The sequence below is a fragment of the Lissotriton vulgaris genome, chromosome 1_2 (assembly GCF_964263255.1).
Source record: "Lissotriton vulgaris chromosome 1_2, aLisVul1.2, whole genome shotgun sequence".
In the NCBI taxonomy this organism is placed as follows: domain Eukaryota; kingdom Metazoa; phylum Chordata; class Amphibia; order Caudata; family Salamandridae; genus Lissotriton; species Lissotriton vulgaris.
Genome location: NC_141686.1, coordinates 102041102 through 102068823, shown reverse-complemented (window position 1 = coordinate 102068823; position 27722 = coordinate 102041102). Strand labels below are relative to the sequence as shown.

The following is a 27722-nucleotide window of genomic DNA, read 5'->3' as shown; positions in this document are numbered from 1 at the left end:
TTCCCCACAATGGCGACCAGAACCTCAAGGAGTAAGTCTGCTCAACAAGGATTAAGGACTATGGAAAAATTCTTCCCTAAGGCGAGTATCCAAGCTAGTAAATCTCAATCAGTCACAGAAACGCACCCTGAGATGGGGCCCGAAAGCGTGTTCCTGGAGCAAGGGGATACCTCTACAACAGATGTTACCACACCCATTCCACTGGACGCCACCCATATGTCACTAATGGACAGCATTGATCAGACTATAGAGTCGGTCCTTCAGCAGTTGAGAACTCCCTTAACGCAGAGGGATAGGAACTCCTCCCGTCCATCTGGGACTTCTGATCTCTCTGCCACTCCGGATATTATGGGAACAGACTTGCAGGAAGCGGGGCAGGCTGCCCTGCGCACAGAGCCTCCAGGCAGTGGAATGGTACAACCCCCAAAAAGGAAAAGGTCCAGGAAACTAAAGAAGGCAAAAAGGGCCAAAGTTGATACAATTGAGCCAATCCATGATGCCAGTACAGATATTTCGGCTTCCCCTGAGCTTATTCTGTCAGGGTCTAGGTCAGATCACTCGGGCTCTCCAGCAGCTGCGGCCCCCTTATTGACCTCGGGCCCATTTATCTTTGGTGGGGTAACTTCTAACAGTACTGAGACATTAATCAATTCACTTACAGTAACCATCAAGGAATTGTTAACCCCCATCTCAGCCAAATTGGACGCCATAGAGAACAGACTCAAGGCCTTGGAAAACCTTCACACAAGGAAGAGCCCTGGGCCAGCTACAGATGCCCCCTTGGCTGCCCAGGTTTGCTTTGGGAATAGACCGCCGTCCTCTGCACTGTCCCAGGTCTCTCACATGGCACTGCAGAGCACAATTGGTGCGTCGGCTTCTCAGACGCACCCTGTGCCACCTCCAGCGCCTAGGCCCCCTGTCCCGGCCCCTAGGAGATCTAAGCAACTTCCTGCGCCCCAATCAGGGCTGGCAGTGATCTCTACCAATGACACTACTGGTGGTACCACTCCCCCCCTTGATAGGCGCAGGGTGGTCAATTTGCCCCCAGAAGCAGTCCCATATACGGCAATCATGGTGGGAGTACCTGAGTTAACTGGTGATAAAAGGGAGTCTCAAGACTCACTACGAAATAAGGTTATAAGTTGGCTTAGTATTAACAGGCCGCTGCCACCAAACCTGAAAGGTGAGGTTTTGATGGTTAGGAGGATCCCTTGGATTGGCCTTACCCAAAAGAACAGGGCAGGGGATTGTATTATCGTAAGTTTTAAAAGCCCACATGTCGCCAACTACATTTGTAACTGGCTCGTTAGGCCTGACAAGTCCAATATTGAATTAGTACCCCTATCACACTTCTACCCTAATGCTAACAGCACAGAGGGAGGGAGGGAGAAGGAGTGGACAAGAGTAGGCTTTGCTGTAGATGGCTCACGTTATAGACCAAGGCATTACTTACCACCTGGCCAGGCCAATTTTATTCATCACAACAGATTCTCCTGCTTAGATCAGGTCGACTGACCACAAACCGGGGAGGCTTCTTTCAGCCCTGGGAAGATGCTGGCTGGGGTGCAAAGTTGCGGGGGTTGAAGCTCAGCCCCCACAACGGAACACGGCCCGCAGGATACCGTTAAAGATCGAACGGTCAACACGGACGATAGTCTGGGTCAATTGGGGCCCCCATCAAACACCGGGTCTGACCATATCCTGCAACCTGGGGTGGCGGAATTGGTTGGGCCATCCGCCACCGCGGTTTGCAACATTGTTCCCCCAGACACTCACCCACCAATAGCCGCTGTGCAACCTCCTACTGTAGGTCAAGGTACCCTACCACCAGATTCGGGGCTGAGAATTCTTTCCTGGAATGTGGCAGGAATTGCTAACAAGGAAGGTTCACCGGAGTGGGATCAGCTAGTAGGTAGCAGTGACATCCTCCTTCTGCAGGAAACATGGGCGAGGGGCACTCAATCCAGGAGAGGGTTTGAAATATTTGAAATCCCTGCCAAATGGAGTGGGAAGGGGAGGCCGTCAGGCGGCTTGGCAATCTGGATTGCGAGTCACACTGGGTGCCAGGCAGAACAGGTGCTTACGTTCTCGCAGGACATCCAGTGTGTCAGGCTCACATGGCCTGGCGTTCCACCGTGGGCCATTGTGAATGTCTACTCGAGACCAGTTGCCGCGCCAAATGAATCACCAACCCTAAACGAGCTATCCTCCTTCTTGAGTCAACTTCCGGGAGACCTCAAGGTGGTGCTTGGAGGAGACTTCAATTGCCACTTTGAACCCCTGGAAGGCCTACTGGAGGGTGCCCTCACGGCCGAGGATGACTACTGGGGGGTCCCACCCTCGTCTTCCCCCCACCCCAAAGCTTGGTCCCCCCTAGCAATACAACTCATGTCCCTCACCCTGAACTACGCACTGAGGGCTTGTAATGGTCGCACCCCTTCCGATACCCCCTCAGTGTGTACTTTTAACAGAAGGGGCCATGAGTCGAGGCTAGACTATATTATGCTAGATATTACGCTCTGGCCAAAAGTCCTCGACTTTAGGGTAATAAAGAGGTTTGATAGTGACCATAATGCCCTTTGTTTAAACATCCAGTGGCCACTGGCCCCAGTGGGCACATCAGTAGAAAGTGGCGGAGAAGACATGGGGGAATTGCTCCTTACAACCAACAGGCGCCGGGTTAAGTGGGGGAAGCTTGCAAGCTCTGAAGAGGCCATCAGCAAGCTCTATGAGTTGGCACTCCCTAGGTTCATGGAGGTGGACGCACTTCTAAATGTACCATGTACCCCAGAATACAATGAGAAACTGGGCATCATACATCAGGATTTAGTGAGGGACTTGGCCGAGTTATTTCACCCGGAGATGCCAATCAGAAAGAAAAGGACCCATGTTCCCACCTGGTATACCTCTTCTTGTAGGGCAGCAAAATCTGAGCTTATTGCTGCAATAAAAGAGGGGTCAAATAACGCCAAGGTACGTGACCTTAGGAAGCGTTACAAATCAGTGATGGCGACTGCTAGGACCGAGTGGGACTGGAACCATTGGCAGGACCTTCATGATGCCCTAAAAGTTAGGGACTCCCGGAAATTCTGGGCACTTGTAAACAATGGCACAGGGGAACTTAAAGAAGCATTTGAACCCAACATCGCCCCTGTGGTGTGGGAGGCGCACTTTGGGGCACTTTATCAAGACACTAACACCTGCCCTGATACATCTCTTTTGGCGCCCTCAGGCTCCCAAGACTCTTGTATGGAACTATCCCTGGGGGAAGTGGAGGCGGCCCTAGAGCACTTATCGTTGGGGAAGGTACCAGGTCTGGACAGGCTACCCGGGGATCTTTTTAGGCACCACCCGGACATCTGGGGCCCATACCTCCTTATTCTTTTTAATGCCATTTTAGGAGGTATGGCAATCCCCGGGTCTTGGCTGGGGGCAGAGATTGTTCCGATCCACAAGAAAGGATCCACTCTGCTCCCCGCCAACTACAGGCCTATTAGCCTAATAGACGTACCCCAAAAGCTTTTTGCGCGCCTCATTCTTAACCATCTCCTGGACTGGGTGGAGGACAATGACATCATGAGCCCCCTCCAGGCTGGCTTCAGAAAGAACACGTCGACCATGGACCAGATCTTCCGCCTCCTTCTCCTATATTGGAAGACGGTTACGTTAGAGGGAGGAAGGCTGTACATGGTCTTCGTGGATCTGAGGTCAGCCTTTGACCTAGTCCCAAGAGGGAAACTATGGGAGGTTCTGCAAAAGCTAGGAGTACCCCCCCACCTCCTTAATATTATCATCAGGTTGCATGAGAACAACTATGCACAAGTGAGGTGTGGGAGGGATGGTAAGCTCTCGGGCAAATTCCCGGTCCGTCGAGGAGTCAGACAGGGCTGTGTCTTGGCGCCGACCCTGTTCTGTCTTTTCATTAACAGTGTCATCCAACATCTTGACACTGTTAAGGACAATGATGCTCCACTTTTGGCAGGAAGGAGGGTTCCGGCAATAATGTTTGCTGATGATACCCTCCTGCTTTCCAAATCCCCCATGGGGATTCAGAGGATTGTGGATGGTTTTGGCCTTTTCTGTCACCAACATGGGCTGGAGGTGAACACGGAAAAAACTAAGTTCATGATCTTCAACCCCCCTGCCAAGGCCAGACCAAATCCTAAATTGGGGGATGTTAGTCTTGAGAGGGTTTCAACCTTTATATATTTGGGGGTAACACTCGAAGAAAATCTTTCATGGGACTGCCAGATAGCGAGATCCAGGCTGAAACTTTCCCAGTTATCGGGTGCACTCCTGAAGGTGGCTAACAAGTCCACCTTTAAGCCTGTAAGCCCGGCCCTGGAAACATACAGGTCCCAAGCGAAGCCAGCAGCCATGTATGGTAGTGAGCTGTGGGGACACAAAGCAGGGAAGGCCCTGGCAGGTGTGGAAAACTGTTTCCTGAGACGCTTACTTGCTCTCCCGCAAGGTACGCCACTCCTCCCCTTAAGACTCGACTTGGGCCTTCCCTCTATTGCTGAAGACCTTTTGTCGAAACCCGTGAAGTTCTGGCATCGGGTATGGACCACCGTGGAACTGCACCATTACAGACAAGACCTTATGCATGTAATGAGGCTGAATGCCAATAGCAAAATTCCCTGGCTGGCTTTTATCAAGGCGGAACTGTTTAGCCTGAACTTGCCAGACTTATGGGATGACCCAGCCCAGGGATGTCAAAGGATCACGCGTAAATCTCTTGCACAGCTGTATAAAAATAAAAACCTTGTTGATATGGACAATGCTCATAATAGCGGCACCCTGACGGGACGTTTTATGGTATCCAAAAATTCTTATGCTTTTGAGCCCTTTATGGATTTTATTTTTCCTCTTCTGGCAAGGAAATTGTTCCTCCAATGGAGGTTTGGTACACTCCCCACCAAAGTATTTACCAGTAAATGGTCTTCAGGGGGTGACAAACTTTGCCCATGTTGTAAAGCCCAGGATGAAGACGACCTTCACATAATGTTTGTTTGCCAGGCTTACCAGAGTCCCAGGAAGCGTTGGATAGCACCGTTGTGTCGGAACCTGGGCTTCAGGAAATACCTGCAGGCCTACAGGGTCATGAAAACTAACACTTTGGGCCACATTGTCTTCGCTGTTTCAAAATTCTTAATGGCAGCATGGATAATAAGGAAGAAAATGTCCCCCTGAACTGGTGTTACCTTGTATTTTTTAGTCCATGTGGGTTCAGCAGAAATTTTTTATATGTAAATACTGTCTTTTATATATATGTATGTATTTTATTGCATCTTTTATGGCCCATGTGGCCGAAATAAAGAATTTTTGGAATTGGAATTGGTTACAGTCTTAGTAGTTTTCTTCCACCTCCACTTTTTGTAATCTTATTGACCCGAATTTTGACATGAAACATACAGTGCAGCTGTGGTCAAAAAGTGTCCCATCTACATATCAATGTAAAATATTTAATGTGAGCGTCATAGCAAGGTCTAAACATTGTGACTGCAAAAATATTGTAGGTAAAATATCAAGGTATGTACATAATTTCTTTGTACATGAAAAGTTTAAAATATTGTTTGTTATAACATTGTTTTTATTTAAAATCCAATTTAGGGTATGTTTTTTATTTAATTATTTCTGTTATTGTGAAATTTATTTTTAATTATTATTCAATAATATTATAGTAAAGCATATTTTTTTCGGGCTGTTGGATTTATTTGGGGTTTGGGTGGGTAATGTTTTGAATTGCATATTAATTATTTTAATTGTGTTATTTGTATTTAATAGGTTTACATATATAATACAGTTTTAAATCGTTTATTACATTTTAATTTGTGGGTTCTACTTGGGGATTGGGCCAGTAGCGTTTTTATAATTCTATATTACCAATGGTAACTGATTAATATGTACATTTCTTGATTGTCGTTTATGTGTTTAAATTTTAATTATTTTAAAATTATTTGAATTACTTTAACATCCGGTTGTGGGGCTTACTATGGTTTGGGCGGGTAATGTTTGTATTAAATATATAGAAATTGATAGGAATTAGCATTTATTATGCATTTTTTTTCATTTAGAAGTTATTTCTATATATTTTAAAAACATGTTATTTATAGAAAAGATTTGAAACAAATGTCTAAGAATACTAGTTATTGACTTTTGTGGGAATATGAAATATTATTAAGGATTTTGAAAGACTTATTTTTTTAATGGATTGTCGGGTGTATTTGGATTTGGGATAAGGTGTATATTGAGGGAATGGGTAGGTAGTCGTTTTTAAAAAGTAGTTAAATTATAATTAGGTAAAAAAGAATGTTTAGTGATGTCAAATTTTAATACTTTTATGATTGAGTATTTTATCAAGGAGTTGACGGATCCTATTTAGTTTAAAATGTATTTATTTAATACATTTAAACACATTTTTCTTCATTTCTGGTATTCTTGTTTTAGACATAGAAGATTTGTAAAGTTTTTATTTAAAAGAATGCAATAATGCTTACTGTGTAGCAATATTATATGGCTTATTGAATCTGAATCACCACCCCAACACACACACACACACCATGTATATACTTTTCCTAATGTATGTTAGACTGTAGTTACAATGGTAAGGTTGACCCTCTCCCTTAATGTATGCATATTCTCCAGTTCTTGTTAGAGTGGAGTTGGTTAGATTAGTACATTCGACACCCCCAGATATGCATATACTCTGATTTGTGTTAGAATGGAGTTACAATAGTAAATCTTGTTCCTCTCCCAATGTATGCACTTCTCCCATAGTTATCAGGGGATGGAGTTAGAATAGTGCATTCACCCTTCCATGAAAAAGTATACATTTACCGAAATGTTTGTTAAACTAGAGTTGGAATAGTAAATCTGACCCTGTGAAATGTAAGCATTTCCCCCAATGTTTTTATACTCAAGTTAGAACAGTAAATCCCTCCCATCCCCCTATAATGGGCATGATTCCGATGTCGGATGGACCAGTGTCCGTCCCACATCGGTCAGGAACTCTAACGGAATGACCTGCTGTTGTTGGTTATAGACCTGCAAGTAGGACACGACCGAACCCTGTTAAGTTGCATGCCTATACCTTAAAATGAGAGCATGCATTCCGAACGGAATGCATGCTCTCATTGAAAGAGCAGGGGTGCAGTTCATGCATGCACCCTCTGGCAGGCACCTCAAGGTGCCTGCCACTGGGTGCAGGGATCAACAGGGGGCCATCATTTGGTGGCCTCGCACCCTTGGGGGCCTAGCTGGGGGCCCCCAAAGTCAGTTTCCCACTGCGGTTTTGTGCCAGAAAGACCGCCACAAAAAGGCAGTGGAAAACTGCTATTGTACTCCCACTTGTTTAAGTTTTTTAATGATTTTAGATTGAAATTAGGTTTCTACATATGACTTTTCCCTTTAGAAGTTCTTCAAAAATATTGTGTGCATGTGTACTTAGAAGAGTATATTTTTTAAATTATATTTTTGATTGTGTTTTGTTTTTTATAAATATTCACAAGTTTGTTATGTTTGAAACTTTTAAAAATATTACCTTTGTTACATATGATTTAACTATCATTACATGAATTTAAAATGTTTTTAGATAAAAAAAGAATAACATGCATATATTCTTAAATCATGCTTATTCTGTAACATAAATAACTAATATTATATTCTGTGATTTAAAAAGTATTTATTTGTGTAATGCGTTTACTGTCATTTATAATTTGATATTATCATTTATTTTATTATTCAATGATACTGTGGTTTAAGTTATATGTATTTTAAAATAATATTTTAATATTTTATGTTGCACATTTTAAATATAGTGACATAAAAATACTTTTACTTTAAAGTATGATAATGTTAATTATAATTTAAAAAACGTGCCTACAATTGTAATGTCAACATTTTGAACCACATCATATGTATGTAAAGCTGATATTTGCGTGGTTGACATTTTGACCACAATAATTTTGGAAAGGGGCGACCACTCGGTCCCCCCGAACGTATGGTGGAGTGCCCCGACCCCCCCGGGAAGCCATCTTGGGCGGGAGGCGAGTCTCGGCTGGTATGCCCAAAGCGGCGTAGCCGGGGCGCGCTTTTTCCCGCCCAAGAGTGGGTTGTCCTAGACACTGAAGCCGCCAGCCACGCCCCGGAGGCGGGTGGAGGCGGGTTTACGCCCGCCCGAAGAAGGATAAAAGGAGCGACAAGCCAAGGAAGCATCCTCTTGTTCCTGTGCTCTGAAGCTGCACCTCCCCGCTGCACGTGAGCTCGAGACGGAACGAAGAGCCAATTTTGAGCGTTTTAATTTTGTCTTTGTTCTTTCAGAGAATCAGAGTTGGACAATGCCGGGCAAGAAGGTCGGAAAGCGGGTCGGTACCGATCAGATGCTCCGCATGCTCGTGAAGGACATGGCCGAGATGAAGAAACAGATGGCGGCAATGAACGGTGTAGGAGGCCCTAAGCGAGTCGTCGGACCAGCATTGCCGGGAGTAGTTCCTAACGGGAGAGGGAGAAGGGCCAAGAGGGGACCAGCTGGGGGAGAGGCCCCGGTTCCCGAGACGCCGCCGGCGCACCCTGATGCACCGACTGAGGCGCCGATCCCGGTCCCGAACGAGGGACAACGAATTCCCGTTGTAGTTACCCCAGTGAACGGGGAGGATATGCCTCCCGAGTTGGCTGCACAGTTGGCAGCATGGTTGGGGAAAGAGAGTGAGGGGGCAACGGCAGATGACGCCAGGGCAGTAATGAAGCAGTTGCGGCAATCAAGAGAAGCTGCAAAGGCACCATGTCCTTTTGTTCCCCCGCAGGCTCCAGTGGGACAACCCGCAGCGGGCATGAGTTCGGCAGCGACTACGGTCACAGCTTCCGGTTCAGGTAAGCAGCTATTGCCGATTGCGGGGGAGGGGTCAGTACCCTCGAGAAGGGAGAAAGTGGCTCAGCATATTCCGATGGAAATCAAAGAAAGGATATGGGCTGAGAAATATATAAACATGTTTTCTTTATTAACTGATCATTACGAGATTGAGCATGTGAAAATGCAAAAAGAGTTTCTGCACCCGAGTGTTTGGCGCGCCAAGATGGCCGTTTTCAGAGTTGATGAAACGATAGGTAATTGGGGCAGAGCGTTTGGGATATTCACTGCAATTATGGGGGAACGGAGGCCTGAACTGTTGGCCGAGTTACCCGTGTACCAGACACGTATTATGGAGTTTTCTCAGACATATGAGGGCAATCAGTGGTTTTGTTATGATAGTATTTTTCGTAAGGCCAAGGAGTTCGACACATCTCTGACGTGGGATTGTTACGACTCCATTTCCTGGCAAAAAATGGAGAAATCAGGCATGACAAAGGCGCCATTGTTGGGGGGGAATGGGGGCGAGTTTTCCCGCCACTCATCAGGGGCGCCCTTTCGGGCGGGATCGAGTAACGAGCACCGTTCAAGGTCGAATGGCAATACAGGTAAAAAAGTGGTCTGCTGGAATTTTAACAGGGGAAAGTGTACAAGGCCCCAGGGGTCATGCAAGTTTAGGCACGAATGTGGGGGGTGTGGACAGTCCTCGCATCCCGAGACCATGTGCAGAGCCAAAACGGGTGATAACGGAAGTAGGGGAAGCGCCAAACAGGTCTGAAATAGTCCGAGGGGCGCCTTTACCTACCCCGGTTGATACCATGGCAATGATTCCTTGGCTCAATGAATACCCGGATCATGTCTCCGCTGGGGTGTTGCGAGACGGTTTTTCGTATGGTTTCCGCATCCCGGTGGGGAATTTTCAGGGTAAAGCACAGTGTAGGAACCAACTGTCGGTCCTGCAGAATACGGCGGTGGTACAAGCAAAGATTGGGAAAGAGGTGACCCGGGGTCGGGTTGCTGGACCATTTGACATGCCACCAGTTGCTAATTTTGTTTGTTCACCCTTGGGAGTGGTCCCCAAGAAGGACCCGGGTGAGTTTAGATTGATACATAACTTGTCAGCCCCGAGAGGTCTTTCGGTGAACGATGCGATAGACCCGGAAGTTTGTTCGGTGCGGTACGCATCTTTCGATGATGCCGTCGCCATGTTGAATCGCCTGGGGCCCGGAGCGCTGATGGCCAAGTCAGACATCGAGTCAGCGTTCCGGTTGCTCCCGGTACACCCAGATGATCAGCGTCTCCTTGGTTTCATGTTTCAGGGACGCTATTACATGGATAAATGTATGCCAATGGGATGCTCCATATCTTGTGCATATTTTGAGAAATTCAGTAGTTTTCTGCAATGGGCATTCACAAGAATGACGGGGTTTCAGCATGTTATCCATTATCTTGACGATTTTCTGTTCCTGTGGGCAGCCGGGGACCCAGAATGTGCACAGGCTTTAAATGAATTTTGTGGTCTGATGAGTCAGTTTGGTGTGCCATTGGCGCCAGGTAAGACTGTGGGGCCATCTACTTCGCTCGAGTTTCTTGGAATAGAGCTCGATTCCGAAGAGGGTTGCTTCCGGTTGCCCAAAGAAAAGGTAATGAAATTCAGGGCCTCCCTTGAAACATGTATTAGCGAGACTAAGGTAAATTTGCATCAATTGCAGCAGACTGTGGGTCAATTGAATTTTGCCCTTAGAGTGATGCCAATGGCCCGCCCTTTTTCCCGCTCGATTGCACAAGCCATGGTCGGTCTTAAAGAGGGGCATCACCGCACGAGGCTCTCGGCAGAGATTCGCCAGGACATGCGCATTTGGTTGGCATTCCTGGCGGATTTCAATGGTCGGGTTGTCTGGAACAAACCGGCGGTGTCCTCCGGGGAGTTGGGGTTGTGGACAGATTCGGCGGGGAGTATAGGCTTTGGCGCCATATTTGGTAATCACTGGTCAGCCCAAACATGGCCGTTATGGTGGCACAAGAGTGGGCTTACAGGTAACATCGCTTTCCTCGAGCTGTTCCCTATTCTGGTGGCCTTGAAAACATGGCCTGAGGGGTTTCGGGATCACTCTGTGGTGTTCTGGTCTGATAACATGACCGTGGTTGAGTGTATCAATAGTCAGGCAGCACGATGCAAATGGGTTCTGAGGTTGCTTAAGGAAATTGTCTTACTATGTATGCAATTGAACGTGCTCTTTAGGGCAAGACATGTGCCAGGGGTGTTGAATCAGGCTGCTGATGCGCTTTCTCGTTTCCGTATGCAGGCCTTCTGGGGTTTTCTGCCCACAGCGGACCCGGTGGCGGCACCATTTCCCGAAGCTCTCTGGTCTCTCGGTGCCCCGAACTACAAAACCTCGTGGGAGAGAGTTTAGCACCCAGGACAAGGAAGGCATATGAAGGGGCGTTCCGTTCCTATTGGTCCTTTTTGGGTTCTGCTAGGGGGGAGCTTTGGGGCCAAGAAGAGTATGTCTTAAAGTTTTTGCTGTCATTACATCAGGCAGGCAAATCGGTAGCTACGGCCCAGAGGCATCGGGCCGCCATTTCCTTTATGGCACGGGCTCATGGTATCCAGGACCCCACAGCGTCTTTTGTGGTACAGAAAGCGCTGCGTGGGTGGTAACGCCTTGAGGGTCGCAGAGTAGATGAAAGGCACCCGATAGGTCTGGAAAAGTTGGCCCTGTTACTGTCCGTACTCCCTGCGACATGTTCATCTCATTCAGAAACAGTGTTATTCCGGGCCGCTTTTGCATTAGCATTCCATGGGGCTATGCGGGTAAGCGAACTGGTGGCGAAGAACAAGCAGGATACGGGGGTGGACTGTGCCGAGAGCACATTCAAGTTAAGGGGGAGACGTTGATTGTCTCGTTTGCCAGGTCCAAGACCGATCAGGGTGCGATCGGGGACAGTGTAGTAGTCCAGCGGATTCCCGGATCTCCCATGTGCCCTGTTGCATGCGTTGAGGAGTATCTGGCGCAGAGGGCGACATCATGGGGGGGGACCTTGCTGAGACACGCTGATGCCACCCCACTGACGAGGTTTCAGTTCCAGCGGGTGCTTGCTATGGCAATTTCGGCCGCGGGCTTGAACCCGGGCGAGTTTGGGACCCATTCCTTCCGGATAGGGGCTGCTACGGAGGCTACAGCCAGGGGTCTGAGTGTGGAAAAAGTAAAACAGTTGGGGCGTTGGTCCTCGAATTGTTACAAAAGGTATGTGCGGTTGCACATGTTGTGAAGCTGATATCATGTACTCACGCTTCTTGTTTTTGTTTGGTTTACAGTTTCGCAAGCTTACGAGGCGGGGCGGACTGTGCAGTCGACCCGACACCTGGGAACCAGCGGTCAAAGTTCACCGGCTGAGGAAAAAGTGGTGTGGGTCGTGGGCCACTCATACGTGAGGCGTGCCGCGGACGTATTCAAAGCAGGTGACATGATTCACATGGCTGGGGAACACGGGTACAGGGTGACCTTCTACGGAAGGGGCGGGCTCTGTATTGACCAGTTTCAAACTTTTATGGAGGGTTTGTTAGGGCGGACAAGGTCACCGCCAGCTATAATCATAGTGCATCTTGGGGGCAATGATTTGGTGACCACTGGTAGACGACTACTTCTCGAGGCGATACTATCCACAGTAAGTTGGTTGGCGAGAAGGGTTCCAGGATGCACGATTGCATGGTCCCATATGATTCCACGGAAAGTGTGGCGGGGGGCTATTTCGGTGGCTGCTGTAAATCATTCTGTGAAGAAAGTAAATAACAAGCTTGGTAGACTGTTCCGTACAAGTACATTGCATTCGATTCCTCATGGATGTATCAGGGGGGACCATATGTATCTAGAAGATGGGGTCCATTTGTCCCGGGTGGGGAATTCTTTACTCATAGGAGACCTCGTAGCCTGGTTAAAGAGTTTACAGCATGACCTTTAGGTAGGAGTTTTTGTGGGGGGTCCGGATAGCCGGTCAACTATCCGGCCTGTGGTGGTAAGGTCATGATCGGTGAGCAGTAATTGGAAGATCCCTAGGGGGGGGCGTCACCCATTACGGATGGGAGCGCCCGGGGGGAGGTGGCCATTGGCCCCTCAACGGGGAGGCGGTCCCTTCTAAGGATGGGACGCCGAAAGGAAAGGGAAGGCGGTCAAGGCCCCTCCCTGGATAGGAGGGGCTACGGGCCCCTCCTGGGAATTTCCCGGGGCCAGGACATCTGCGACGGCAGATGTGGTAAGTTGTGTGGGGTGGGGAGGGGAGTCTACGCTACCTTCTAGACACCTCACACGAGTCCTCGGACGACCATTAAGATGGCGTCGAGTTAATTGGGGCCCCCGTCAAGACAAGGGAAATTGGTATGTGCACATGAGGTGCAGTCCTCTGTGCGGCCGCCCCTCACAAGTGAGGGGGGAGTTCTGGTTTAGGGATCTGACACCGGTTACGACCTTGCCGTTGGCCCTTAACGTTAGGATGTACAATTTCAATTTGAAAATGCATTTGTAGGATGTTAGTATCGGCTAGGAGAACCTTTGTATTAGAAATGTGTTAAGGTCAGCCAAAAACATCGTAATGTGGAAATAAAATTGTACATGATATGAAACTGTTGTTTTAATGTTTTAATTTTGTTTCATATTTTAATAAATACGGCCGGGAGGGTAACTCCCTCCCGCCTTCCAAAAAGTTCAGCACTGTTTCCGTATTCCCATTCTTGGGGATTGTGTTGAGAGGGGGTGGCGGGTATCTCAGCCATATGGAAAGGGGCGACCACTCGGTCCCCCCGAACGTATGGTGGAGTGCCCCGACCCCCCCGGGAAGCCATCTTGGGCGGGAGGCGAGTCTCGGCTGGTATGCCCAAAGCGGCGTAGCCGGGGCGCGCTTTTTCCCGCCCAAGAGTGGGTTGTCCTAGACACTGAAGCCGCCAGCCACGCCCCCGGAGGCGGGTGGAGGCGGGTTTACGCCCGCCCGAAGAAGGATAAAAGGAGCGACAAGCCAAGGAAGCATCCTCTTGTTCCTGTGCTCTGAAGCTGCACCTCCCCGCTGCACGTGAGCTCGAGACGGAACGAAGAGCCAATTTTGACCCACCCACCAGCCCCTGAGGACAGCAAGTTGTTTTGAAATAAAGTCATTTGACGTGGTAATTAATTTTTCTTACAGGTTGTTCTGAATAAAGTTGTGATTCAGTATGCAATAAAGTGGATAATTCTTTACAGTATGCTTTATTGAATAAAAGTAGTTGCAACAGAGTTGATCAGTGATGTTTTAGACAGTTCATACTGTGAATGTCTTATTGTCTTTCTCCTCTTTAGTAATTAGCCTCTTTTAGTTTGTCGTATTTATTATTTGGTCGGGCGGTAAGGTCATGATCGGTGAGCAGTAATTGGAAGATCCCTAGGGGGGGCGTCACCCATTACGGATGGGAGCGCCCGGGGGAGGTGGCCATTGGCCCCTCAACGGGGAGGCGGTCCCTTCTAAGGATGGGACGCCGAAAGGAAAGGGAAGGCGGTCAAGGCCCCTCCCTGGATAGGAGGGGCTACGGGCCCCTCCTGGGAATTTCCCGGGGCCAGGACATCTGCGACGGCAGATGTGGTAAGTTGTGGGGGGTGGGGAGGGGGGTCTACGCTACCTTCTAGACACCTCACACGAGTCCTCGGACGACCATTAAGATGGCGTCGAGTTAATTGGGGCCCCCGTCAAGACAAGGGAAATTGGTATGTGCACATGAGGTGCAGTCCTCTGTGCGGCCGCCCCTCACAAGTGAGGGGGGAGTTCTGGTTTAGGGATCTGACACCGGTTACGACCTTGCCGTTGGCCCTTAACGTTAGGATGTACAATTTCAATTTGAAAATGCATTTGTAGGATGTTAGTATCGGCTAGGAGAACCTTGGTATTAGAAATGTGTTAAGGTCAGCCAAAAACATCGTAATGTGGAAATGAAATTGTACATGATATGAAACTGTTATTTTAATGTTTTAATTTTGTTTCATATTTTAATAAATACGGCCGGAAGGGTAACTCCCTCCCGCCTTCCAAAAAGTTCAGCACTGTTTCCGTATTCCCATTCTTGGGGATTGTGTTGAGAGGGGGTGGCGGGTATCTCAGCCATATGTGCCACAATATTTTTTTGTGGCCGATATTGTGTCATACAACCGGCTGGAACACTAGTGGGGCATAGCTGAAATATATGATGCCAACGAAATCAGAAATGTAATCATGATAGTTGACCCTATTACAGCAATACCTGCCACCAATCAACAGAGAGAGATATGCCATGCAATATCAGAGCAGTGAGGGTTATTACCCCTGTTATCATCACTCTGCCTATTTACAATCATTCTAAACTCTGGTCACACAATTTTGGACCTTAATCTCCTATGAAATAGCTTGCAAAATATATCGTTAGTGTAATAAGAGTAGAACAGAAAGATGGGAGGAACTATGGTATTAGTAGAGTGACATCATCCTATAAGAAATAATTGTACTGAACCTGAGGATTCTGGAGTGGCTCTATTGCACAGTATCAACATATCCCAGCACAAAACAGAGTATATCCACAGAGATAGGATCAAGGGACATGTTATCCTATGCGCCCCCTCCTGTGTGTCATGTACTAAATGGCAAGGACAAAACGGGTCTATGAAAACTGTACAAGCATGGCTAAATCTACAGCAAGCATTTGTGTAGTTTGAATCAATTCTCTGCAGCCAGGATCCTTAATGTATAGATGGACTGCATACTTGTGGTGTACACTGTGTAGTAAGAATACGTTTATAGTCATGCCCATGATAGCGAACCAGTCTTTTGCAAAACTGCACTTCTAACATCCTAAACCCAGGAGTCACCAGTTACGTGTTGCCCTTAAGCTCTTGAGTATAGTAAAGACACCACTGCAGAGAGATCAGCAGCCTGTGCAATGGGAAACAACCGTTACAATGCATGTATTACAACACATGCTTTTACCCCGCATGACATTACAACGAAAACGGCTTTCTCTAGAGGGTATAAAGAGTTGGATTTAACTCCAACACCTTCCCTACTGTTGCACAGACTGGAGTTGGAATAGTAAATTATACTATTACAAACTCCAGCACACCCCCACGGCAAGTAGGGGTAAAAAATTGCGTTGTAATGGCATGCAGAGTAAAAGCATGCATTGTAACCTCATACAAACCTGTGCAATATGACAGGAAACGCAGGCCATTTCAACAAGTGCGGATCTATTTTCAAAAATATTGTAAAAGAATAAGGGGCTTATTACGATGTCGGGCGGACTTGCACCCGCTCGACACCTTTGTGGATACAGGTCCGACCGACCTCCGGTCAGCGGTCCTGACCACCTAATTATGATACAACCGCACATGGTAAGGTCACATACTCACATTTCCCTATTGGAGTATGCGTTACAGCCGTAAACCGGCCGTAGCACAAGGTCCCATAGGGAAATGGGAGGTTGTGTACATCCCTGCTCTGCGTGGCAGGCACCTCAGGGAGCCTGCCACATGGTGCAGAGATCAACCGGAGGCCGGAAACAGAAGGGGGCCCTGCTAAGGGACCCCAAACATGCTTTCCGACAGGCTTTCCATGTCAGAAAGGCCAGCATGGAAAGTCTGCCGTAAACTGTGCATCGTAATCCAGATGGCGTAAAACGTTGTCCATATGGATTACGGACCGATTTCTGACTGACCGACGGGCTCGAATCCAGCCGGCATGACCGTCTGGTTTCACTTTCGACCACCTAAATTGTAATTCCGACAAGATCGTACTTGGCCCCTAAGTGTGGAGACACCAGCCCTATCAAATATTCTGAAAATAGAAAGAAGCTCACTGTTCACTGGAATATCTTTCCACCACTAGATCTTAATACACATACAACAGCATTTTATGGCTTTGTCAAAGTCAAGCACATTGTAAAGAATACCCCTAATCCTAAGAATATAGGGCCAGATGTACATACAATGCATTTGGTAAAAGTCGTCACAATTTGTGCACCAACTTTTACCAAATGCATTGATATTTTGCAAACTGACCCATGTACAAATTGGTCGATTCACAAAATAGAAAATCTTAGTGGGTAGCAATTTGACCTACCCCAGTAATGGTAATGAAGTAGGTCATAAATCCACTGTGATTTGTTGCCGGCACAGGGATGCTGAGGTCAGCAACCACCATGTCTATTACTGCATCTAAAAAATTATTATTATTTTTTTTAACAAGCAGCTCATTTTCCTTAAAATGAAATAGAATGCATTTAAAAGAAAGAAAGAAGTTTCAGAAAGATTAATATATTTAAATATTTGTAGAAATAATGTAAAAAAGATTATAAATATTTTAACTTTAAATATTGATTCGTTTCTGGTTGTCTGAAGTTATTGTGGTATTGGGTGGGTAGTCCTTTATAATACTTTTTTGTTTTTTTTGTATGTTTTAATTCATAACTATAAATAAATTTGGAAATAACATTTCTAATTATTGTATTCATTCCTTATTTTTTTGCATTTCTTTAATGGGGTTTTAAGTTTTTATTGGGAATAGGATAGGCTGTGTTTTAAAATAAAAACTAAGAACTATTGATAATTCTATAAATGTAAATATTTTTTAAATACTTGTAATAATTAAATGATTACAAATACTGATTTATTGTTTTAGATGAATTCATGAGAGATTTAAATAACTGTCTAGATATTTGATTTACATTTATTTATTTTATGTACTTATATTCAATTGAATAAAGTTATAGTTGGAAAACATATTTTAATATATGTTTATAATATTTGTATTAATATGTAATTGTTTTTAATGAGATTGATTATAATTTCAAATAATTTCAAATCTTTAGTTGTTCACTGTTTATAAAAATGTTTTAAACGTATTACTGTTTAGAGATGGCTTAACAGCGCAACTGGGTAAAAAACTCAGAACTCTCTGTAATTCATCACTTCTAAGAGGACTCTTATGGTCCCACTTGTCATCACTATTATTTCTATTTTTATTATTTCACTATTATAGCTATCCGCACCACCCTCCCGCAGTTACCAATGCCCCCAGTATTAGTAACTTTGGGGACTGATTCCCCGATGATATTAAGGACATAATGACAAGGGACTTAATGATGTGGAGCAAAACGAAAAAACTCACCTCTTTAAAGAGTTACATTTTTAGGGCATCAGTAGAAGCACTTTCAAGCATCTTTTGGAGCTTTGCTGCATTACTATTTGGGAGGAATGAGTACCGCGCCACAAATAGAGTCATTTACAGAATGCCCATAAATATATTCACTTTCTCTAAAGCTATTTGAATTGGAGTTAGAAAAGTAAACGTGTTTCCCTATAAAAATATGCATTTTAGTCAATTTATTTGGTTTGAAATTGAAAATCTGATACCCAAATACATGTGCTTTCTACAGTAACAGTTGGACTGCAATTAGGATTAGAATATAACTCCCTTAAATATATTGTTGGATTGGAGCTAGAACAGTATATGCAAACTCCTGCAAATAAAGTTTATTCTTTATACATTTTTATAATTTTAGTGAATGATTATGTATTATATCTTGATTTATGTTTCTTTTAGATTTTTAGTTTGGGTTTTACTATAGTTATGGTTATGGAGCTGATTACGATGATAGCAGGATGGGGACTGCAGTGACTTTTCGGAGGTCCTCGCTCCCGCTTTCTTGGTGGTCCGACTGCCTGATCAGGAAGTGAGTGGGAACACCGCCTCAGGACCTCTGCCACAGCCGACATTTCTGCTACAGAGGACGCAAAGGCAGCCCATGGAGGCAGTCCAATGCAGCTTATTGCCAACCTAATCACGACCTGCCTTTCTGCAGACCTGATCCTGGCACCCCCACGCGATTGTCAGCGGGAAGGCAGGTAATGAGCCAAAGTACTGGCTCGAGTGTGAATATCCCCATGTATAATGTAGCTGGTGCTCATGCAGTGCCCTCCAAGGCCTTCAGGTTGGGTGCAAGCAATGGTTCACTTGCTCAACAGAATGAAATGAAGCAGTGCACTTGACTGGCTGTAGGCACTGCAGTATGGCCGGCATTGGCTTCTGGCTTATATCCAAAGCTGAAACGTGCTGTCCCCATGACTCCACTGCCCACACGCTGCCAGCCCAGCGGGAGACTCGTAAAACTGCGTTTTGGGATGTTGCCGGCTTCGTAGCATTTTCTGGACTGCCACCGCGGCAGACTGTCGGTAAGACTGCCCAAGTCATAATTTGGCCCACAGTCATTTGAGAATTAGTTGTGTTCTATTTTCAAAAATATTTAAAATATTCAGTTACTTCAAAGATTGGGGCTTATTGTGTTGCCAATGCCGTGTCGGAATGGTACCCCCCCAACTAGCAGTTGGCAGTTCCAGCTGACAAATTAGGATGCGACCACCCACTAGGCAGTCGGAAACATCCATTTTTCCATTGTGGCTTGTGCTGCGGTTGGAAAAGGGCTGCAACACAAGTCGTACTGGTAAAATGGTTATTTTCAAACATCCATGCACCGTGTGCCAGACACCATGTGGTGCCTGGCACGTAGGGCATGGACATTTAAGGGAGCACCACAGGTGCCCGCCAGGCCTCATAGAGGAGACAGAGGAAGGACGAGGGGCCCCCAAAATGCATTTTCAACAGCTTTTCAATGGTGGTCGGACCACCATTCAATGGCTGTCTGAAAGGGACATTGTAATCCCTACGGCGGTGCCTGTGCAGGTATCGCCCTTATTGTAGGGAATTACATACCGACTGTCAGTCGGCGGACTCCTTGAGCCTGTCAGAAGCGTTGTTCGGTCCCTCCACCCACTGCCTTCGACCGCCGGGCAGCTAATGCGGCGGTCGGACTGCAGCAGCAGATGTCGCCCCGACCACATATATATATGCCCAGCTTCTTAAAAATTTAAATTTACTTTTTTTACATTTTGGAATATTTGAAAACAGTTTTATATATTAAAATAAATAAACATGTATTTATTTGTGTAGATATTTTGTTATATTTATAAATAGGTGTTTACAAAGATTTATTTCATTTTTATATTTGATCTTTTTTAATTATGCAGTTTTTAATATAATAAAATATATTTTTGATTATTTGCAAAATAAAATATATTTGTATTAAATTCTAAATACAAAATATTGTAATTGTTATATATGTATAAACAACATTATCTATAAATATATGTGAAAACAACAAGTATTATTTATTTAAAAATGAAAATGAATATAAATTAAATGCATTTAATATTTTTAAATACTATTTTTACAATATATTTTAATTTTGGATATTTCATTGATCCTAATGTTAATTTTAAAAGTCAGTTCTATTGTAATATACATTTGGTAGCAGATATGTGTAAACGTTTAAGATTTTTGCGGGACAGTATTTTAGAATCAATATTTGTTATTTTAATTGAAAGTATTGGGCATGGCAATATTTAGATTGGCAATATTTGACCTCAATATTACTGTGGGTCGATTTTGTTGAAGTCAGTGTTCAGGACTATAACCCTGTCACCACTCCCAATTGGCAATTACACTTTTGGTCAATTTTAGGTCTAGGTTTCACAGTGCAGCCAGTCATACAGACCTATTGCTAATAATATACAGAGTGGGCTTTGCGTCTTCCCCTTTAAGGGACTGGATTTCTTTAATCAGCATATATATTTCAGTAATTGGCTTGAAACCTTTTCAATCACATCTTGGCTAGGCTGAGTCTTCATCTCGTCTAATGATATTGGCTGTTTAAATATATCCTTCCACCTCTACTTAAGTGCTATCAGGATGCACACCCGGTCCTGCTTCCCTCTATGTGCCTGTTCTGCACAATGTGCTACTCTGAAGCCCCTGAACATGCATGTGTTCAGGAGCAGAAGAAGTTAGAGAGTTAAGTAGAGTGTGGGCGTTGTCTGGACATAAGTTACACATCTCCGAGGAACGCACTACGTTAAACATCTGAGCAGAGGCAAGACGAACTACATGTCTGATGAAGCCACAGCACTCTCCCAAAACTTGCCAATGTTGTCGGCCATCTTGAATGCTTAGAGTAGAAGATCCTCATGATCCATAGTATCCTTGCTAGGCAATTGTGATACAGAGTTGCTACAGGTGGGATTTGCCTTTGGAAGTTAGTATGGATGGAACCTGTTATCTGGAGAAGTTAATGAAAGACATCATTGAAATCAAAGACGTATTCTCCTGTCACACTTGCAAAGGATATAGAACTACTTTTTGCTGTTTTCCACAAGGCGTTATCCATTAGGTTCATAAACTCTACCTTACCCAATATTATTTATATATGACGTTTTATGATTTTATTAAGAACTTGAGGACTTGATAATGCAATTATTTACTAACAGATCTCAGGCCCTAATTATGATGGTTGTCGGCTGAACCGCCGACCGTCATCGTATCCGGCAGGTGACCGCCTGACAATGAGTCGTCAGTCGCACCTGCTCTATCATGATAGGACCACCATGCAGGTGGTCGTAAAGTGCTCTGCGGCTTGTGCTTTGGCCCAGAAAAAAGTCTGTATCACAAGGTGCAGTAGAAAAAGGCACTTTGTGCACATCCATGCACTGTGTGCCAGGCACCATATGGTGTCTGTCACACGGTGCATGGATATGTGGAGGACACTACATGTGCCCCTAGGGCCACTTAACAGTGGACTACAGGGGATATGGGCCCTGCTTGGGGCCCCCAAATTCCGTTTACGTCTGTCTTTTCATGGTGGATGGACCGCCATGAACATCCAGTCAGAAAGAGATATCTGAATCCCTACGGTGGTGCCCGCACAGGCACCGCCTCCATTGTAGGGTTAGAAATCCAACTGCCATCCGATGGGATCTTTCATCCTGTCAGAGGCGTCTGTCCTACCCCCCAACATCTGCGGTCCGACCGGCTGCATTGTTATGCAGCGGTCAGACCGGTGCCTTGGATGGCGTGCAGACCGCCACCGATTGCCTGTTGGTGGTGGTCCGCCCAACATCGTAATGAGGGCCTCAGTGTTTATGTGTTGGCACTGACTTATTATTATTGGTAGACAGGTATGATATGAAGACATTGATAATATCAATAGAGGATTACCAAGGGTGTAGGAAAACTATAAGACATTAACAAATGCAATTCATATTGCAGCGCTCAACCAAATATATTGAATGTAAGTAGAACCACAGAAAGTTTTGCATACCACTGAAAGTAGCTTTAAAAAACAAACAAAATACAGCAACTCAGAGTGTTGTTCTCAGATACCCTATCAACTTTAATTGCATTACAACCCAAAATAAACATTGTGTTTCATTTCTATTTAGACATGCCTATTCGCAAACTGCATTTTGTAGTATGTGAAATAGTACAATAGTAGAACTGCTTCACATACTACAATATGTAATTCATTAACTTCCACTTCTCCCATTTTTTCTGTGCCAAGATTCTGCCATGGTGGCAGAGATTGCCACTCTCTTCAGCTATTTAGGGGCCGATTCCGATGTCGGACGGACTCAGGTTCGTCCGACATCAGTGAGGAGCCGTAACCACTGACCTGCTGTGGTCGGTTACGGCCCTGCTAGTATGATGCGACCGAACCCTGTTCGGTCGCATTCGTATGGTTCACAATGCAAGTATGCATTCTGACCGGAAAGCATGCTTGCAATGTGAAATGCAGGGGTGCAGTTAATCCCTGCACCCTGTGGCCAGCACCCCAAGGTGCCTGCCACACAGTAGAGGGATCAACAGAGGAGCACCGTAGGTGCCCCGAGGCCGCCATTCGGCTGCCTCACACCCATGGGGGCCCTGCTGGGGGCCCCAAGAGACAGTTTCCAACTGCCTTTTCATGCCGGACACACCGGCACGAAAAGGCAGAGAAAAACTGCCATCCTACTCCCTTGGTCGTAAAGAGGCGACCGGGGGAGTACTGGAGGATTTCCAGATATTCCTTTCCGACCGAGCCCATCAGAATGGCTCGGTCGGAAAGGAATTTGTCCGACACGTACCAATACGGTCAGAAGGACTCCAAACAAGGTTCGGAGCCCTTCCAACCGAATCGGAATCGGCCCCTTAGTAGTAAATGTGGCAAGGGGAAAGGCTGGAATATGGGAAATACTTGTTGCAAAGTGGGAGGTGTTTAGGGAAAAGTAGATAGAGGCTACTACTAACATTCATCCACAAAAGAGTATTCCTACTCATAAACTACAATTCTAAACTTACTATGACCTTAAAAGGGACAAAACAGTATAACATTTACTACAGCCTTGCTTTGGAGTAAGCTAAGCACCACATATGACCGTCCGCAGGTACTTCAACACACTTCCATAGAAAAAAATGGAGGCAGGGGGGAACATAATATTAAATAAATACAATTATTTAGACTTTTAACATGCATATAAATGTTATATTAGATAAAACATTATAAATAATTATTTTTATTTTACAATGTAATAATACATTTAATTTAAAAAATAAAATTACATTACGCTTTGAAATGCTTGGCAAAAATTATTTAATTCTACTTAAAACTTTTAACAAGATTGAATAAATATTTTTAAAAAAATTCTTGTGTGTGAATTAAAAAAAAAATTATTTCTGAAATATCATGTATAAATTAAGCAATATATTGACATTAACAGTGCACTTTAACTTGATGAGTTAATGTGCTGTAATATTTTTTTTAATAGTTCTAACTTTATTCTAAATATTTTGGATTATTTTACATTTTTATATTAAATATTCAAAAAAAATATTTTTATAAAATAATAAACTTTAATATTTTTCCCCATACTTTCCCGTAGGGAGCTCTTCACCACAGAGGCCGAGATCGCCACTTATAAATTATAAGTTGCAACACTCCCAAATACTGTTGTAGAAGGCTCCACCACAGAGTGGAGACATGTAAGCCTACATTTAGGTGTCAATTTACATTTGGAAATGGTAAATAGAATAAAAGCGTAGATTTACACCTAGGCACGGTAGTAGATTTACAATCTAGGGGCCCGATTCACGGAATGAACTTAAGACTCAATCCTAAACTTACTACTATTTTGGTATTCACAGAATGCACTTACTACTTTTGGCATTCACAGAATGAACTTACTACTTTTGACATTCACAGAATGAACTTACTACTTTTGACATTCACAGAATGTACTTACTACTTTTGGTATTCACAGAAGTTAGGATTTTGTCTTAAGTTTGTCTTAAGACAGACTTAAGACAAAATCCTAACTTCTGTGAATACCAAAAGTAGTAAGTTCATTCTGTGAATGCCAAAAGTAGTAAGTGCATTCTGTGAATGCCAAAAGTAGTAAGTGCATTCTGTGAATATCAAAATAGTAAGTTTAGGATTGAGTCTTAAGTTCACTCTGTGAATCGGGCCCTAGATGTGTGAATTTATCTTTGAGAATCAGGCCCAGAGAGTGGGAGAATCATAGAGTGCCAACAGGTACATTAAATGCGATATCAGAAGTTAACTTCTAAATTCTACTTGATAGCTAGACTAAAGGCCTGATTATGAGTTTGTTGACCTCACAGCCATATTGCAGCGGCGTCCCAAGAAGACTACTGCGCCGGTTGTCTTTCCCCCGCCGTATTACGATGCATGCAGTCGAATCGCTGATCACCATTGATGGAGTGTGTCCCTCCTGGGCCGCGGCAGACTGCAATGTTAACGATGCGGAGTCCATCGCAGTCAGGGTCGCGGCTTCCCGCCAAGCCGACTATGAAAACACAGTTGTACTGGTGGTCTCCTTGCAGAAGTTCCTCGAAAGCAGTAGGCCGTTGCAGTGTGCTCGCAGCAAAGCACCAGAACAGTGTCAATTGGATGGATACAAAAACATCACAGCAAATATCCATTGGCCAAGTTGGCAGACAGACCTGCAAATCACACTATAAAACACACCCTATCCCAAACCATGATTCTTTGCCTCTCCACTGCAGCACAGCACGACAGAGACCACACTTTTTTTGTTGAGATAAGGCAGGTCTTTTTTTCTATCCCAGTTAACACTCTCCACACACTTTTGTTGTTTTATTTTCCAATTAACCCTTCTTTTTTTTAAATCATTGTCACTCATTTTAATTTAGAGTTATGTCAAACAAATCCATGTTTTTCAGCGGCAGATTTAACAGTCATGGTGAAAGAAATTATAAGAGTAGAGACACCATCGTTTGGAGGCCAAGTCCAATATACTCGTCTCAGTAGGAAAAGGGAAATGTGGGACAGAGTTGTTGACAGAGTGAATGTTGAAGGTACCACCTTGAGCACAAAGGAAGAAATAAGGACGAAGTGGAGCAACCTGAGGGGAAAGGCGTGTTACCTGGCCTCTAAGCAACACCTGGAGGACCAGAAGACTGGTGATTGTCCTCTCAGCAACATCTATATCCCTGGGAGGAGAAGGTCATGGCCATTCTGCATTCTGAGGGCTTGACAGGAATAACTGGGGGAATGGAGCCTGGTAAGTTGCACCTCACTAACTGTCCCAAAACTTGAATGTCCCATATGCTCTCAACTCATCCTATGCTAGTGTGTTGTCTATCTACTTTCCTAACATGGAATACTCAAAGTAACAGAGATCTTCTATTGTCAGTGTCAATGTGTGTTGTTGCATATAAGATCACATGTATCAATCTCCATTACATGCCACATTTTGGAATGCTGTCTGTGAGTGTATTACTATTAAATCATCATCCCAGGACCCATAAAATGTGTCAATATGTAAATGTATGGTTCAGCCCAACTGCATTTTGACAACAGGTATGTAACACTACCCATTTGTCAAGTGTTGGAAAGTTGATAGTGAAATGACTACAACTACTACGAGGCCCTGTTTCTGTAACAGAAAACAAGATGCCATAGTGAATTTGCCCATTTTAACTTGTCTGACATGTTACAACTGATGTTCACTTCTCATGGAGTAAACCATTTGTTAAGGGGTTTGAAGATGATATTGAAATAACTACAACTACCACAAGGCCTTGTTCCTGTAACAGAAAACAAGAAGCAATAGCGAATTTTCCCACTTTCACTAATCTGACATGTTACAACTGATGTTCATTTCTCATGCGCTGAGCAATCTACATACAATGCTCTACTCAAAGACATGTCTGCCTACTTAGCTTGATGTTCTCTAGGTCTCCTCAACTGAAACTATTGATGGCATGAATGACACCACACCAAGTGTGTACCTCAAATATTTGTAAGGCATTAAGCTAAGACAGCTCATCAGAAGTAGCAGGTGACCCATTGACTTTGCGGTACCCACATGATGACTGATGCTAAATATAGAACTAAGGGGCATATTACCAACGAGTAGCGATATTTATCGCTAACTAGACTTTGCAACGATTTTTTTATCGCTAAGCATCGCCGGAAATTATCACTGAGATAGCTTGCTATTAGCAACGTTTATCTCAGAAGTGATAAAAATCCTCACGCTAACTGCCAAATGAGAGATTATCGCTGGAAAACCAACAATAATCTCTCAAAGTTTATTGTTAGCTTGATGATAGGGGCTCACAAACTTAGCCATGATATCCACCTTCCATAGGATATCATGGCTAAGTCAGGAAAATACCAGGTGTAAAAAAAGCAGCGCAAACCGCGGTTAGCGCTGCTTTTTTTTTATCACTAACAGGGTTAGCGATATCCTTGATAGTGGGAGAAATGTCGCTTAACAACATTTCTCCTATTATTTTTCTCTGGAACGCCCCCTTTGCATCTCATTTGAGATGCAAGGGGAAGCGTAGAGAAAAAGAGTGCTAACATGCGAATTTGCGTGTTAGCACCCTGTTGCTGATAGGGAGATTATTTTATCTCCGCTTTCTTGGCTTTTAAAGCCAAAAAAGCAGAGATAAATCCCTTGATAATATGCCCCTAAGTTGTATATTCACCTGTATTGTACACAACTAGGCCTTGGAATGGTAAAAAAACATATTACTTCTCCACTGTGTTGCTTTAAATGTTTGTGATATGCCATGTTAATTCTTTAATCCAAAATGCAGCATATCTGCACATCTAATGAGCTGCTCATTTCTAGTACATGTATTGAATGTCTCCAAATGTTTTGTTAACAAGTTCAATATCATGGAAATATATTTCAATAGTAATCTCTTCCTATGTTGTTTTTCATAGGTCTCTACTACTGTGACACTAAACATTTGAATGTAGATACCACACTGCCATCAATAACAATGTTCTCTGTTTCATAACAGGTCAATCTGGCACAGCACCTGGGCAAAGCTTGGCAACTGAACAGATACCCACTCCACCCCTGGATAAAGCTCTCAGTGATGACAACACTCCTGGACATATGGACGTTAATGACTGTCCTGGCACATCTGGTCAGCCTGGGCAGAAAGCAACAGTGAGTCTCACTGTGCCCACACCAATACCTCCCACTCCAGCTGCAAAACCTCAGCTAACCCCAGTCCACCCAACCTGTGTACCTAGCACAGTCACAACCATCCTGTGCCCCCCTGAGTCCTACATTCTGAGCTGAGTATCGCCTTCCCAGTCATAGAAGAACCAGGACCCAGTGGGAGAGGACACCCTGGACCAAGGGCACAGGCCTGTGGGGCTAGGGGTCGTGGGAGGGGTGCTGTGGGCTCACTGAGTGAGGCCACTGGGGCCGCACACACCCAGGCCACCATCAACCAAGTCTTGGAAGTCTATTAGGACTCCCAAGACATGATTTGCCAGGTATTGATGGAAATCTGAGAGATGAAGCAGCTGATGAGGGAAGTACACCAGGAGCTAGCCACCAACAACACCAACATGGTCCTGCTTATTGGGGTGCTGCAGCACATCAACACAGCCCTATACAGGGCTTTTCCACCACCATCTACCTTTTGTTGGAGCACATTATGGCACACATAG

At 44.7% G+C, this 27722-nt stretch overlaps 1 pseudogene; it reads left to right on the top strand.

The window, feature by feature from the left end:
- Positions 1-9: 9 nt before the first annotated feature.
- LOC147734628 (uncharacterized) lies at positions 10-27722 on the top strand (annotated as a pseudogene).